This window comes from Xyrauchen texanus, chromosome 8 (assembly GCF_025860055.1).
Source record: "Xyrauchen texanus isolate HMW12.3.18 chromosome 8, RBS_HiC_50CHRs, whole genome shotgun sequence".
Taxonomy (NCBI): Eukaryota; Metazoa; Chordata; class Actinopteri; order Cypriniformes; family Catostomidae; genus Xyrauchen; species Xyrauchen texanus.
This window is the reverse complement of record NC_068283.1, coordinates 39573400-39589588: the sequence shown is the minus strand read 5'-3', so window position 1 is coordinate 39589588 and position 16189 is coordinate 39573400. Positions and strand designations below refer to the sequence as shown.

The 16189-nt window shown below is 41.2% G+C and overlaps 1 pseudogene; it reads right to left on the bottom strand.

The window, feature by feature from the left end:
- Positions 1 to 3526: 3526 nt before the first annotated feature.
- Positions 3527 to 14859, bottom strand: LOC127648167 (Fc receptor-like protein 5; annotated as a pseudogene).
- Positions 14860 to 16189: the final 1330 nt, after the last annotated feature.

Here is a 16189-nt window from a genome sequence, read left to right as displayed (position 1 = left end):
TGAGTGAGACAATTGCATAAATAAAGAGAAGAATCTCAAATCATACAATTTGCCATGCTGATGAGACCGTGCCGTAGCAAGGAATTCTGGGCTGACTTACTGTATAATGCTCTGAGCCCCTTTCATATAAAGTGTAAAAAATTTTAACCTGGACATGTAGGTCCCTAGAATTGTTACCACCTTTCATCCCATCAGCTACAGCCCTGCACAAGAACCAATAAAGATGTCAACTAAGATGTGTCTAACATTTACCAGATTTGTAGACTTTACAAGCTTTTTAGTGAATAACGCTGACAGTTCTGTATGTTCCTCATATTAAAGCATCCTGTGGCTTTAGGTGTATTTGACTTCTGTGGTACATTTATTTGCTTTCTGGAGTTTGACAGTTATACACGACAAGAGTGAGTAAATGTTGACAGTTTTCATTTGTTTGGTGAACGATGCCTTTAATTTTGCTTCTGCAAAGCAGTAACTCTTTTATAATTTTTTGTTACTCTCTTTAGATTTTACTTTACCTTTTATATCTATATACACTGTGTGTGCGTGTGCACACACACACACACACACACACACTTTATTTGAGCCATGTCAATAAATAAAAAAAATGTTGTCTGCTTTTGAAAATATACAAAAATTTACTGAAAAATGTATGGCCATATAAACATGAGGGCACACATTTAAAAAAAATATTCAGAGAGTCAAAGATTATAATGCAAAAACATCATGGATACTATCGTAACCTCCATTCCTTGAGGGAGGGAATGAGTCATTGTGTCGAATGAAGTGACACAAGGGGTCTTCCTGGGACGCCTAATGTACCTCTGAACTTGAGAGAAGGCTAATGTGAAATTGGCAAACAGAAATTGCACGCTCCGCCCCCAGACATATGGGTATAAAGGGTAGCGGGCGAGCGTCTGTCAGTCAGGTTTTTGCACTGAGGAGCCGAGAGTAAGGCATGGCTGTTTACAGTGGTAGGTCTAGTACTGTGGCAGGAGGACACAACGTCTTGTTCCCTCACTCAGGGAACGGAGGTTACGACAGTAACCATGACGTTCCCTTTCTGTCACTCACTCAATGTTGTGTCGAATGAAGTGATACAAGGGGTCCCATCCAAAAACAGCACGCACTAGCCGTGTTACGTGAACTGTCGAGACAGGTGCAAGCAGGCTGCTGCGTGCATGAGCCAACTGTGTCTGCTGCACATAGCCCTCCCCAACGCCCCCAAAGGAGATGTCATATACAGACCTTAGGTTCCTAGCACCCCTGAGGGGGGAACAGGTGCTACATGACTAATATGGGAGCAAGCCCGGCAGCCACGGCCTTTTCTCTCTCTATGTCTCTCACATAGGTTGTGAAGTGGCTGGGGCTATCTTAGCACCAACCCCAGTACAGAGAACCTGTGGCTCGTAGTGGGTCTGGATGCGAATTGCTCCGCTGAATTCGCCAGCCAGAAGGCTAGGGAGGAGAACATCCAGGGAGCGACGCTTAGTGGCTAAACTGAGATAGAAGGCACACTGGATCGTACTTGATGAAGGGCACTGTGTGCAAGCGGAAAACCTGGTCGGTTGTGCCGCGTTCCTGAGTTCTACCAGCTCGGACCTGACAAAACACGGGACGAGACCGACTCAACTTTGAGATTGTAAAATCTGGCGAATATATTGGGTGTTGCCCAGCCCGCTGCTCTGAAGATGTCTGCTAGGGAGGTGCCGTTGGCCAGTGCCCACGAGGATGCCACACTTCTTGTCGTGTGTGCTTGGACCCGCAAGGTGGCGGGCACGGCCTGGGTCTGGTAGGCCAATGAGATGGCGTCAACGACCCAGTGACCTAATCTCTGTTTGGCCATCCGCCAAAGCAGCTGAGAGCTGCTCAGAACGTCTAAAGCTCTGCGTGCGGTCCAAGTAGATACGCAAAGCACGTAACGGACACAGCAATGAAAGTTGTTCCTCCTGGTCCTGGAGATGGGAGGGGGGGGGGGGGACGTGCGCCGCCTGCGAGGTGATTGACGCTGGGGCTGAGAGCTGGGCCCAGGTTGAGGCTTGCAGGTTCACGACCTGGTTCACGACCATGGTGACGGGGGAGCATGTGCCGCCGGTTGAGAACTCGCAGGTCCAAGATTTGTCACAACCCACCACCTTTTCTGGGTATAATGGCTGTAGAAACCCTTCTTCATCTCGGCTAGAGGGGCGCGCTCTATTGCGTCCTTGAGAAGCAGAGTCGTGATATCTGCCTGTAAAGCGCTGGCTTTTTTGCTGCATGCGGAAGTGGAGAGAATACCGCTGAAACGAGGCGGGAGCCAGGCAAACTGAATCGCGTAGCCGAGTCGGATGGTCCTGGCCAACCAACACGACGGGTTGGGCAGCGAAAGCCACACGTCCAAACTCTGCGCGAGGAGCACTAATGGGACGATTGCTTTTGACCTACCGTGCTAGGCTTCACTGCAGGGGGAGGCAGAAGAGCGTCCCGAGGTTTGGGTGCTGAGAAAAGACTCAAAGCGCTTAGGCATCTTCGAAACTCGTCAGAGCTGGCCTGCCGGGGCTGAGCAGTCGCGGGTCTGAAGGCGAGAGAGCTGCGTCCAGGCAGCTGGGACTGTAGAGTTTTGGGGCCGGGGTGCCGTGAGAATGGTGCACACTGGCCAGATGACATCACTCTTTTATTGAGAATGTGGGAGCGGCGTCCAGAGCCGAGGTACCAGTCATCAAGCCGCAAGGGCTGTGGGGAGGACGGAGGGTTCCAGTCCAAGCCCATGCTCTACCCAGTGAAACCAAGCCCGTTGTCATCCCAAAATTGCCTTCATCGCTAGCCGGGTCATCCTCAATCCCGTGGGAAGAAGGAACAACTTGGGGGGTGGCTGAAGTGGCATTCACCCTGAGAAAGGCAAGCTGCGACCGCAACGCTGACATGGTCATGTCCTCGCAGTGTGATCGCTGCCCAGGCACACAAAGCAGCGTCTGTTGCCGTTAGTCTTGGAGAGATATCGACCGCACCCAGGAACTACACAAGAGGCGGAAGGGCATCTTGAAAAAGACGCGTCCTGAAAAGGACATTTAACGGCTGCTGTGTATTGCTCTTTTAGAGAAAATAAACTCTTTTAGGAAGAGAAACACTCTTTCAGGCAATGAAAGCGCTGTCGAAGACCCCAGGGGCATGGACTGGGGGGCAGAGAGAGAGAAAGCCAGCTGGAAATGTCCCGTAGATCCAACAGCAGTGCTTATCGCCAGTAGAGGTGAGTGGAACAGTGGTGAACTCAGCTTTGCTGTTGCACAACCGCTCGGCTCCGAAGAAAAAATCTGACTGACAGACGCTCGCCCGCTCCCCTTTATACCCGTATGTCCGGGGGCGGGGCATGCAAATTCTGTCTGCCAATTTCACATTGGCCTTTTCTCAAGTTCAGAGGTACATTAGGCATCCCAGGAAGACCCCCTGTGTCACTTCATTCGACACAACGTCGAGTGACAGAAGGGGAACTCTGAGCACATAAAGGCTTGACAATTAGTTACATAAACTTCAAGCTTTTAAAATTAGAGGCCACTTCAATTTGCTGACTTTGCAAATTAACAATATTTTGAATCCACTGTATGTTCTGTATATAGAGAAACAATAAGCTTGGTTTAGCATTAAGCTATAGACAATAATCTACATTAAAAATAAGCTGTGTAAAGCTGAATTTATTACATCAGAAGCATTTTATACGGTTTAGACTTTTTTAAGACTTAAAAGCCTAGATTATGGAAGATGCACAGCAATATGTAATATCATTAGCATACAAATTGCAAGCTTTTATTCATTTGCTTGTTTGCACGTTTCTCCTCTGGTCTTTTATTTAATCTGAGTGTAGGTCACATCACTTGATCCACAAACAGCACCTGAAAACATAAAAATAAATTCAAAAGGCTTATTTAAAAATGCATATTTATTTTAATTCTTAATGATGCTTGTAGATGCTGTTTTCACTGGATCCTTTTCAACTGATCATGACACCACTACTGCTTCTGTTTTATTAAATATTAGTTTTCATTATGACATGTCAGCAACTACAGTTGTACACTTTGTTCTATGACAACTATGATGATCAGTAATGAGAAATAAAATAAAATCCTATCAGCATTAATTTCTGTAAAGCTGCTTTGAAATGATACGTGTTGTGTAAAGCGCTATAGAAATAAAAATGACTTGACTCATTAATCTGACTATAAAATGAAGCAGACAGGCTTAGCAGAGATGTTTTGTAATTACATACCTTTGTCTCCTTTATTTTTCTTTACATCCTTCTTAGATCAGTTCAGTCTCAGCATTACTGAGCCTACAATGAAAATGAAAAATAAAATGAGTAAGACTTTTCCCGTTTCTGTTTGGATTTACTCTTTTAGTCTTTTGTACCTTTGCTCTTTAGCCTCTTTTTCTCCTTGTTGGCCTGTGAATACATGACATCACTTGGCTCCGCCTCATTGACAGCTAAAAAAATGTATTGATCTCTATTACATTACAGGTTTTTATAAAAGAGCTGTTTGACTGGATTACAATATCATGACATGATGAAATACTTTAGATGAGATCATGAAGTTACCTGTGCTTGTGTATGCATTCATTGTTGTATGAACAGAATCATAAATGTGATCAGTGCCTGAAATTAAAAAATAAATAAATAAACAAGAGACCATTCATCAGATATTTAAATCTTATTAATTAAAGAATTACAAATTAATTTTGACAAAAAGAGTGTATAAAAAAATGAATCACTAAGCAAAATATTTATTTTGATAGTAACATACAAAATACAATTACAGTTACTTATAACAATTTTGTTATTTTTTGATAATTAAATGAAACTAAAGACCTATTGCAAAATTACATATTAGTTACACAAAAGTAGTTTTAAACTTTGGAGGAGTTTTTATTTTAAAATTGAGATCCATCTTGTTAACTAAAGTTGATGTGTGTAAGTTTAACAGTGGTAAAACACTTTCTCAGGTCCCAGCCTAATATATTAAGACAACTAAAGCCAATCATAGATTAATACATTATTCAGATTTGTTTCTCACTGCACTAGACACTGTTTACAAGCATTGTAAAAAGATTTGAGACTGACCGGAGTGCAGTGCCGTATATACACTTTCACTTTGGTCCTGCTCTGATCTCTGACTGATATTCTGCTGTTGATTGACAGTAGAGGGAGACAAAGATCCTCCACCTAGTCAAAAACAGTGTTCACATGAAAGTTATGAGGAATAAAGGGGTCTGAATATGAATATACTGTCTGCATACATGTTTTTTTAAATGACATGAAAACATTCTTATTCATAAGACTTCGATAATGAAGATAGCAAATGTATTAATAAATTGTCACTGAATTCTAAGAGGGCAGAAAATGAACCTTTGTTGTTTTTGTAGCACCACAGCGGGATCAGTATGAAAATGATCAAAGGCGTGACACTCAGTCCTACAGTCACTCCAGTTATCAGGCCATGAGACAGAGGTTTTGAGGCTGAAAAATATACACACATGTATACATTTAAAAATGTGCTGCAAATTATACTAAACATTTGAATAGTGTTTATAGTTCTTCAGTACAGTCTCACCTCTGACTGAGATCCAGCTCTTGGGTGACTTTCCTCCCTCTGTGTGTTTACAGTAGTAGAAACCCTCATGTGACTTTGAGACAGTGGGGATGATCATCTCTCCTGTAGTCTGATTCTGGAGGAGGGATTCATCTTTATAGAAATAAGCTGTGACGTTTGAGGAGCTTTGAATATCGATGTAAACAGTGTAGAGTCAGAGAATCTCCTTCAGTCACAGGATCAACAGGATTCTCCAGAATCACATCACCATCTACAGAACAGAGGAAATGTGTGCTTACTGTAATGCAAATAGTAAGATTATATCAAAAACTGTAGAATATGCCAGTGTTGTTAACTCATGCAATGTTGGCTTGTTGTGCAATGCTCATTGCTATGCATTTCCTACAGTTTTCTAAATAGTTTTCAACTTTTTGATGTGCGGCTGGTATAGTATATTATTATTGATTACTGACTAAGTAAAAGAGCCCACAAGTTTCTATGGCATTCTGGTCCATAGGCTTAAGTCTCATACAGGTCTTATACCAATCACCATTAATCATTTGCTGATATAGTTCAAACAAAACAAGAATTGTATCATTAATACATTCTTTGCTATCCCAACCATTCACTGATTGTAAACTACCAGTGAAATGAACAAATACAGAGTTGTAGACTCACTGTGTACAGTGATATTGACAGGATTACTCTTCTCTCCAGATTCAGAGCGACACCAGTACACTCCAGTGTCATTTTTGTAGATGTGACTGATTCTACATGTAGATCCTGTTTGTGATGCCTGGTGTGAAAGTGAACAAACACTTAATCTGCCTTTGTATGTTCTCACTGTCCATCCAGTAGAGTTACTCTGATCCTCACAGCTCAGAGAGAGAGAGGCAGATGTGAAGTGTTGAGATCTGTTGGGACTGATGATCAGAGAGACTGAAGGAGAGACACCTGAGAAACACATCACAGCTTGAACACAGCTTGACACTTCTTTTTATATATTGAAAAAGATTTTCTATAAATAAGTAAAACTCACCAGTGACCCATATTAGCTGTATGTTGCTGTACTCTGTGTTATACACTGGTTCTCCTCTCTCTCCTCTGCACTTATAAACTCCTGTGTGATTTACAGCAGCAGAACTGAGAGTGTAGTTTCCTCCAGCTCCTCTGCTGCTGTCTGACAGGAGTTTATAATTAAACACATCATCATCTTTGTACCAGCTGAATTTCCAAGATGAAGAGGAGTTTTTAACCCCACAGATCAGAGTCACAGAGTCTCCTTCAGTCACCCACTTCTGTGGAGAAACACTTAAAACTGCTTCCCAATCTGAAATTGACAGCTCTTTCATTAATAACATTAATGCTTCCGTAAATGTTAAATTAATGTTTGACTTTTGCTGTTTATACTGATAATAATGAACAAATAAACATAGAAACTCACTTAAAACAGTCAGTTTAACAGCATTACTGATCTTTGAGTTTTGTCCATCTCTTGAACTTCCTCTGCAGGTGTATTTACCACTGTGTGTAAGTTTAACACTGCTGATTTTACACTCCTGTTTTTTGCATTGATTGACAGAGTTTCTATAACTGTTGTTGGTACTCTTTACAATCCAGCTGTATGTCCACTCAATGTCTCCTCCACCCTGTATGTCACATCTGAAAGTGACTGTTTCTCCTCTGAACATCTGATTTTCAGGCTTCAATGTCAAAACAGCTTTAGTTTGCTCTGTACAAACACAATTACACCGTATTTTAATCAAACAACATCATAAAAACATAAAATACATTGTAAAAATAATCACAATAGTGACATCATTTTGCAATTCAGTAGAATATTCAACAAAATGAATGTTTGATATATTATTTTTATAAACAATTCAGTGCATCTCCTTTAATATTTGATGTGAGTTCAGATTTTGGCTTTGATCCTGCACGAGAACAAGAAACATTAAGGAGTTGAGGAGGTCACCTGCTCATCTCTGAGTCTTTATCACAGTAATTACTCGCCTTTAACAGAGAGAATCACATGATTACTGTCCTGTGAGGATGAAGGTCTTTCATCTCTCTCTCCTCTACACCAATACTGATCCTGATCAGATTCAGCAGCTCCTCTGATAGTAAAAGCGTCTCTGTTTACAGTGTGATGCTCAGAGCCAGACACTGAAGAGTTGTTTTTATACCACTGATATCTCCAGTCTCTGTACTGAGACACTATCGCACATTTCAGAGTCACTGTCTCTCCAGTGAACACTAAACTGTCTGGCTTTACAGTTAGTGTCACTCTGGGTCTAAATCTTTAGAGAGAATACAATATATACTTGCTCACAAAAATCTCACAAAATGAGTACACCCCTCACATTTTTGTAAATATTTGATTATATCTTTTCATGTGACAACACTGAAGATATGACACTTTGCTACAATGTAAAGTAGTGAGTGTACAGCTTGTATAAGTATACATTTGCTGTCCCCTCAAAATAACTCAACACAAAGCCATTAATGTCTAAACCGCTGGCAACAAAAGTGAGTACACCCCTAAGTGAAAATGATAAATATATATATATGAATCAAATGCAATCACCTTTAGTGTGTCCAGACTGGATGTTTGAAATCAGTACTGAAAAAGAACAAAAGGGAAACTCAGTGTGAACATGAAGCTGTTAAACTATATTTTACATATACAATTAGCCACAAGTATACTATAAGTTCAAGCTCTTCCAATTTTTTTCTAGATTTAATGGCTTCTACATCCGAGTGCAAATGATGATTTGGTTGAAATATGATGTTGCAATAGTACGTTTAATGTAGTTTTACCTCAAAGTTTACTAAAATGTTTAGCTTGATCAATCCAGAATGTGTTTGGTTATGTTTAAGAGCTGAGAGTTGCCTCCGCGGTATTAGTGTCACTGTGATTAGTATCAAGGGCGAGGCCACATAAGGGCCAGAGTGGCACTGGCACAGCTGGTCCACTCAATTAAAACTGATGAAATATACTAATAGTTAAGTTGGCTTGTAAGAGCCAACTTACTGAAATCCTATTTAAACTTATTATTATTATTCTGTCAAAAATTTACAACTCGAACTCCTCCTAGAGCTTTAACTCCACATACTCCAAACTCGGCTCAGACACTCAAACTGTTCTGACTCGGTATGCAATATCTTTTCTAACTGATCGGACTTATGGTTTTCCTAAAAATGACGATCAAACTCGGAAAAAACTCCCATTGACTTAACATTGCGGAATGTTCAGATTTTCAAACTCCTCAACTGCCAAAAATTCAAATCTAAATCCCTTGAAACCAGAGACTAAATCAAACTGCCATTCTATATACTATATGAGCCATTGAGACTCATTTAAACTAATAAACTCATCTATCTATGACACTTATCTATCTATCTATCTATCTATCTATCTATCTATCTATCTATCTATCTATCTATCTATCTATCTATCTATCTATCTATCTATCTATCTATCTACTTTAAACTAAATTCAAACTTCAAACTAATTTAAACTTCAAACTAATTTTGTTAAAATCCTCTTGTTTCTAAACTCAAACTTGTACACTAATAAACTCATAAATTCATACACTTATGAACTCTTAAACTCAAATGAACAAACTTATAAACTCTAAACTCAAACACTGAGTGTGTAAGTTAGTGTGTGTGTGTGTGTGAGCGTGTGTGAGCGAGTTAGTGAGCATGTATGTGTGTGTGTGAGTGTGTGAGCGAGTGTGTGAGCTAGTTAGTGTGTGTGTGTGTGTGTGTGTGTGAGCGAGTGTGTGAGCTAGTTAGTGTGTGTGTGTGACAGTTAGTGAGCATGTATGTGTGTGTGAGTGTGTAAGTGTGTGAGCGAGTTAGTGTGTGTGTGTGTGTTTATGTGCATTAGTGTGTGTGTGTGTGTGTGTGTGACAGTTAGTGAGCATGTATGTGTGTGTGAGTGTGTAAGTGTGTGAGCGAGTTAGTGTGTGTGTGTGTGTTTATGTGCATTAGTGTGTGTGTGTGTGTGTGTGACAGTTAGTGAGCATGTATGTGTGTGTGAGTGTGTGTGTGTGTGTTTATGTGCATTAGTGTGTGTGTGTGTGTGTGTGTGTGCACATAGCAACCACTCAGAACACCCTAGCAACTGACAAACAACCACCCAGAACACCCTAGCAACCACCCAAAATACCTTACAACACCCTAGCAACCACCCAGAACACCCTAGCAACCACCCAAAATACCTTAGAACACCCTAGCAACACCATAGCAACCACCCAAAATACTCATCTATGACACTTAAACTATTAAACTCATAATAATTTATTTTTAAATTAAAATTAAAGTAAAATAAAATTTACTTTACACTTCAAACTAATTTAAACTAATTTAAACTTTAAACTAATTTTAACTTCAAACTACTAAATGTACTTCATTTAAACATAAACTTTCATTAAACTCATGAATTGATACACTTACAAACTCTTAAATTAATAAACTCTGAACTTTTAGACTTATATTTAAACTTATAAACTCAAACTTATAAACTCAAACTTATAAACTCGTATACTTATAAACTCATGAATTCATACACTTATAAACTCTAAACTCAAAAACTCTGTGTGAGTGTAATAGATTAATTTTGATTGTGTATAAGATTTTTTTTAACCCTTGTCGAATATGCTGTTTTGTCCATCTTAGAGGGAACAGAGCAATTGTGTCTCAAAATGTAGCAATTTAATTTCCTCATTTCCTTCACCTGGTTACTGTGACAACACGCGGCCCACATTAGCTGTTCTTACAATAATCTTATCTCTTTCTTTCCCACTAGAAACACCCTAGCAACTTTAAATTACTTCAAACTATACTTTAAACTTCAAACTACTTTAAACTATTTAAAACTTTAAACTAATTCAAACTTCAAACTACTTTAAAATTCAGACTAATTTAAACTTTAAACTAATTTAAACTTTAAACTACTTTAAACTACTTTGAAATTCAAACTAATTTAAACTTTAAACTACTTTAAACTTCAAACTTCTTCAAACTTATTGGTCAAAACTTTCACAAGCCAACTTAAAGTTTGTCTCGACGAACTTTTTCTAGTTCAGTTCTGAATTTTGTTGCACTCAGATTAGCTCACATGCAATATAATCATTATATTTATGTTAGAAATAGTTAGAAAAATGTGTTTTTATTTCAAATAAGAAAACTTCAATATGGTTCTGGTGAATTGAAATGGGTGCCGGCATGTTTCTCACCGAGCCTCTCATGATTTCTGGTCTGCGTAGCACTATATACAGTCATACCTGTAACAGATCCGCTCAGCACCAAGATAATGTTTTCACGTTTTGTCTCTTTATTTCTTCTATTATAATTTTTTTACATGGGAGTATGCTAGATGATTCTGTAGATGAAATGGCAATTGTTTGTTTTGGAATGCAGACAGGGAATGAAATTAGCACATTCATTTTGGTCATCCACCCGCCACACAAACTGTAAGGCATCTTGGAGTGACAAATTACCAAAAATTCTGTTAGACACAAAGATGCTAGTTTGAAGAAGCACACCTGATTTTATTTTGAAGAGCAGGCAAAAGAAAAGCTGTCGATGCATGTGTCTGATTCACACTGCAGGTTTTATGAAGCTAAATTTAAGACTTTTTAAAGACATTTTTAAGACCAACTAAAGAAATTTGAAGGGAACACAATACATCAAAATGTCTAGGGAGCACATAAAGAGTCATATTTAAAGCATCTTATTTTTGTCCATTTTGGCTGGAAGAAACTGTCATGTTTAATGTGTGTTCATGTATTTCATGTCTTTTATTTTGAAAAGTTTAGTTCCTGTTCATGTCATGTGCTCCCTAGTCATGTGATTCCTGATTCCCTCCATGTTCATGTGTCTTGTGTTCATTGGTTTATTGACTTGTTACTCATTATCAGTTCTAGTTTGTCATTGGATTTAGTATATTAGTCTTGTTATCTTGTGTATATTTCTGTCTGTTCATTGGTTGTCTTGTTATCCATGTCTGTGTATTTAAGCCCTCATGTTTGCCATTGTCCCTTGTCAAGTATTGAGTGTGAATGTAGTTGTTTATGTCAAGCCACATTTATGTTTAGTTTATTTCATGTATGAATTAGGGTTTTCACATATGTAAATAAACTGCACTTGGGTTCTCCATCTTCATGTCATAGTCTCCGTCATTGCCAGCGCCAGCAGCTATGTTACATAAACATTTCATTATTCGTTATATAACAGGCATTATCCTTTTATAATTATAATAAGAGGATCATAAAAATTGCATTTTGTTTTTATTTAGTACTGCCCTGAAGAAGCTATGTGACATTTCAGCTACTCATGTATATTCCACACGACAAAATAGCAACTGAATTTACACACATGATCTTGTTCAAGAGTTTATCGTCATGGTGAGCCGATATAGCGGCTACATAAACCTTCAAGGTGGAGGGACAGCCTCCCCACCAGCCTCTCCTGCAGAAACGAGAGCACTGACCCGACTGCTTATCTCTGCGGGTCTCCAGATCAGGAAGAACACCAATTCATGAACAAGTGCCACTTCGGGGCATAAAGTTGCCTGGTAGATGGAGCTCTGGCTTGGTTGATCATGTCTATGACAGCAGGTGGTAGACCACTTAGATCTTCCACATCCAGTCCAGGGGCCAGACGTGGAGGTTCAAGAGGACTGGGCACGGATGCCCACTTCCACATGAGGCCTGAAAACCCATGTGACGTATTTGCCACATTTAACCTCCCCTTAGCCTGGGCAGGATGTGGTCTCCGTGCGGGGTCTTTTCCCCCTGAAAGAATAGGAGTTGGAAAAGAACACCTTCCTCAATGCGTGTCATAGCGTTAAATGGCCCCAGCTGCTTTAAATGGCGAGGCTGGCACGGCCTGCTCCCATGCTTGGCATGTCGCTTGTCCCCCCTTATGACTCTGTACACTCGACATTGCGTAGTAACACATATGGGAGTGTCTTCTTACACAACCTAGTTGAAACCTCTCTACAATAATGCCAATATTCTAATATTCCAAATCAATATTCGGTGTGACCATCTTTAAAACAGCACCAATTCCCCTAAGTACACCTGGACACAGTTTTTCTTGGTTGTTGGCAGACAGGATGTTCCAAGCTTCTTGGAGAGTGGGGGGCATCATGTCAGTTGTTTATGTGTCTTGCACTCAAATAATAAAATATGCAATAAGTGCAAAAAAAAGAGTACAGCATTCATTGCAAATGCATGAGATGCTCACACATTCTCAAAAAGAGTTATTTTCCTTTTCAAAGCAAACACATTATGCCAACCACTTCCCTATAATGAGCGTCACATCATATCATACAGTCAGCAAACCAAATTGCCCTCTGTCCCATTATGCAAATGCGTGGCGAGCCCCAACGGGTATTTCAGAATTAATGCAAAAAATGATTGAACATGGTTATACATGGTTATGTTGTGAAGTGTGGCGTGATGGAACCTCTCGTTTACGTACGTAACTTTGGTTCCCTTCCCACACTACAAGACTGAGAGTTCTTGAGATACGAGCAATGCACTCCTTGTTGTCAGTCAGAAATTCTGAGGAAAGGGTGTTTGTGCACCTGTTTTTATAGCGGACAGTTTCACGCCAAAATAGACAGGACTCAAACACCATAGCTAATATAAGAATATTGCCGTTATTGTAGAGAGGTTTCAACTAGGTTGTGCAAATGATAAAAATCAATGATGAAAATAATCGATATTGAATCATGATTAGTTGAATATCTTCACTCTAGCATAACAAACCTCCATCTGTGACGCCACGTTACAGTAGTGAAATCGTGTTTCTATGTAGAAAAAAAAAGTAAAACCCAAGATCTACATAAAGCCTTTATTAAGCTCATTGTTTTGCGACGGGTGTCAGGTGCTTTTACAGATTCCTCCTCCAGTTTAATGTGATTGAGAGATGTTTAGCCCCAGCTCATAACTTACATTTTACTGATTTATTTTTATTTGTAAATATGACATAATCAGCCTTGCAAGTTTCAGTTCCCATTTTGCAAAAATAATCCAAAATTGCAAGTGTCACTACTACTTTAAATAGGCCAATAGATAATAAACTTACTTAATGTGGTTACCCAAAATAGTGCCACAATAAAATATTGTTGATATGTTGAATGTCAAATTTATTTCTAAATTGAACCATGTTTAGCTGCAATCTTACATGTGGTGGCGTAGTGGGCTAAAGCACATAACTGTTAATCAGAGGGTCACTGGTTCGATTCCCACAGCCACCACCATTGTGTCCTTGAGCAAGGCACTTAACTCCAGGTTGCTCTGGGGGGATTGTCCTGGTAATAAGTGTACTGTTATTTGCTTTGAATAAAAGCGTCTGCCAAATGCAAAAAAAATATTTATATTTATTCTATTTATATTTATTTAGCAAAATTTTGCATTTAGATTTTTGGTTGCCTTCAATTTTCACATTGTTTGAGGACAACATTGGGCAAGATGTGGATTAAAGTTTTAAAATACAGGACATTAAATTTGGCTTTCTCATTAGATTAATCAAAGAATTAATCAACAGAAAATAACCTATTATCAAAATAATGTTTGATTATGTCATACCAGCTGGGACAAATTACCCTTGCAGGCTCACTAATGGTTGATTTAGGGCGGCCATTTTGGGTCGACATCACTGTAGTCATTGGGTGCATTACATAACGAAGGGCTCATCCCTATGCCCTAATCCCTTCATGGGGTTTGCCCTCCAGAGTGAGAGCTTCGAAGGGTTGAAGGGTGTAGGGCTCAAAAATATAAATCATTATGAACACACTTCAGGGCATCTATCCATGCCAAAGAAGCCACTGCCCAACAGCTGACGCCAATGACCATCACCTGCACCCAATCACAAATGTTTATATGTGATTTTGCCTTACTATTAACTATTTTCAGAATGCAACCCAAAACTAAATGCTTCAAAACTTTCAGACTTTAAAAAGAAATTTAAGCTTCACGTTTAAATATATATTTTTTAAATATGAACCCCCAAAAATTAACCAAAATACAAATGTACAGAATATGTGTCACGATCCCCTGTTGTCTGCCCGTGTCTCACTTGTCAATTGTCATGCACTACACTTCCCATGATTCCCGGCCCTCATCACTGCCAGCCCTGTGTCATTGTGCTCACATGATTGTCGTTTGTCATCATCATGTCTCCTGTGTATTTAAACCCTGCTGTTTCTCCATTCCCCTGTCGATCGTTGATGTGTCTGGATGTAGTTGTCTTGCCTGTGTTTAACCAGTTCGTGTACCCCCATGTTTTAGTTTCAGTTTTTCCCACCGTGGATGTTTCATTTGTTCGTGTTTGTCTTGTTTTTCATTCTTGTTCAATAAAGCCTGCACGTAGATCCTCACTCCCTGTCTGCCTCCTCTGCCAAACGTCACAGAACGATCAACCAAAAATGGATCTAGCAGCATTCTTCGCAGAACTGACCCAGGCGGCTCTATCCATCCGTGAGTACTCCTACTTTTCCGGCGTGGTGATCCACACCGGGTTTGATGACGAGGCATTGAAGAACATATACCGGATCGGTGTACCAAAACACCGTTGGTGGAAATTGCCGGAGATCGGATCTTACACCTGGCAGGAGTATGTGGAGCTCATCTTGGAGAGATTCGCCTCAGAGGAACCACCTCTCTCAATCCCGGGTCTGACCAGCGAGCCAACCAGCCAATGCCTGTAGCCTCGACCGTCCCAGCGCCAGTAGCCTCGACCGTCCCAGCGCCAGTAGCCTCGACCGTCCCAGCGCCAGTAGCCTCGACCGTCCCAGCCAGCGCTTCCCGAGCCTCCCAGGGCTCCGCCTCTTGAGCCACCCGAGCCTCCCAGGGCTCCGCCTCTCGAGCCTCCCAGGGCTCCGCCTCTCGAGCCTCCCGTGCCTCCCAGGGCTCCGCCTCCCGAGCCTCCCAGGGCTCCGCCCCTCGAGCCTCCCATTGCTTCAATTCCTGAGCCTTCCACGGCTCTGCCTACCAGGGCTCCGCCTCCCGAGCCTACCAGGGCTCCGCCTCCAGAGCCTCCCAGGTATCTGCCTCTAGAGCCTCATACGGCGCCACCTCCCTCGGCTCCGCCTCCAGAGCCTTCCATGGCTCCGCCTCTAGAGCCTCCTACGGCGCCACCTCCCTTGGCTCCGCCTCCAGAGCCTCCTACAGCTCCGCCTCCAGAGCCTTCCAGGGCTCCGCCTCTAGAGCCTTCTACGGTATCACCTTCCGCGGCTCCGCCTTCCATGGCTCTGCCTCCCGAGCCTTCCTCGGCGGTGCCTCCCTCAGCTCTGCCTCCGGAGCCTTCTATGGCCCATGGCTGTGGTCCTGAGGCTGACTCCCAGACCTCCAGACCCTGTCTTTGCTCTGTGGCCAGCTCCCAGGCCACCTGACCCAGTCCTCGTCTTGTGGCCACCTTGGACTGCCTGTCTGCCCCTTGTGCCCCCTTGGACTGCCTGTCTGCCCCTTGTGCCCCTTTGGACCGTCTGTTTGCCCCTTGTGCTCCCTTGGTCTGTTTGTTTGCCCCTTGTACCCTCTTTGGTCTGCCTGACCCCCCTCACTCCTTGGACGATTGTTTTTTTTTTGGGTATTCCCTTCAGGTTTTTTTTTAGG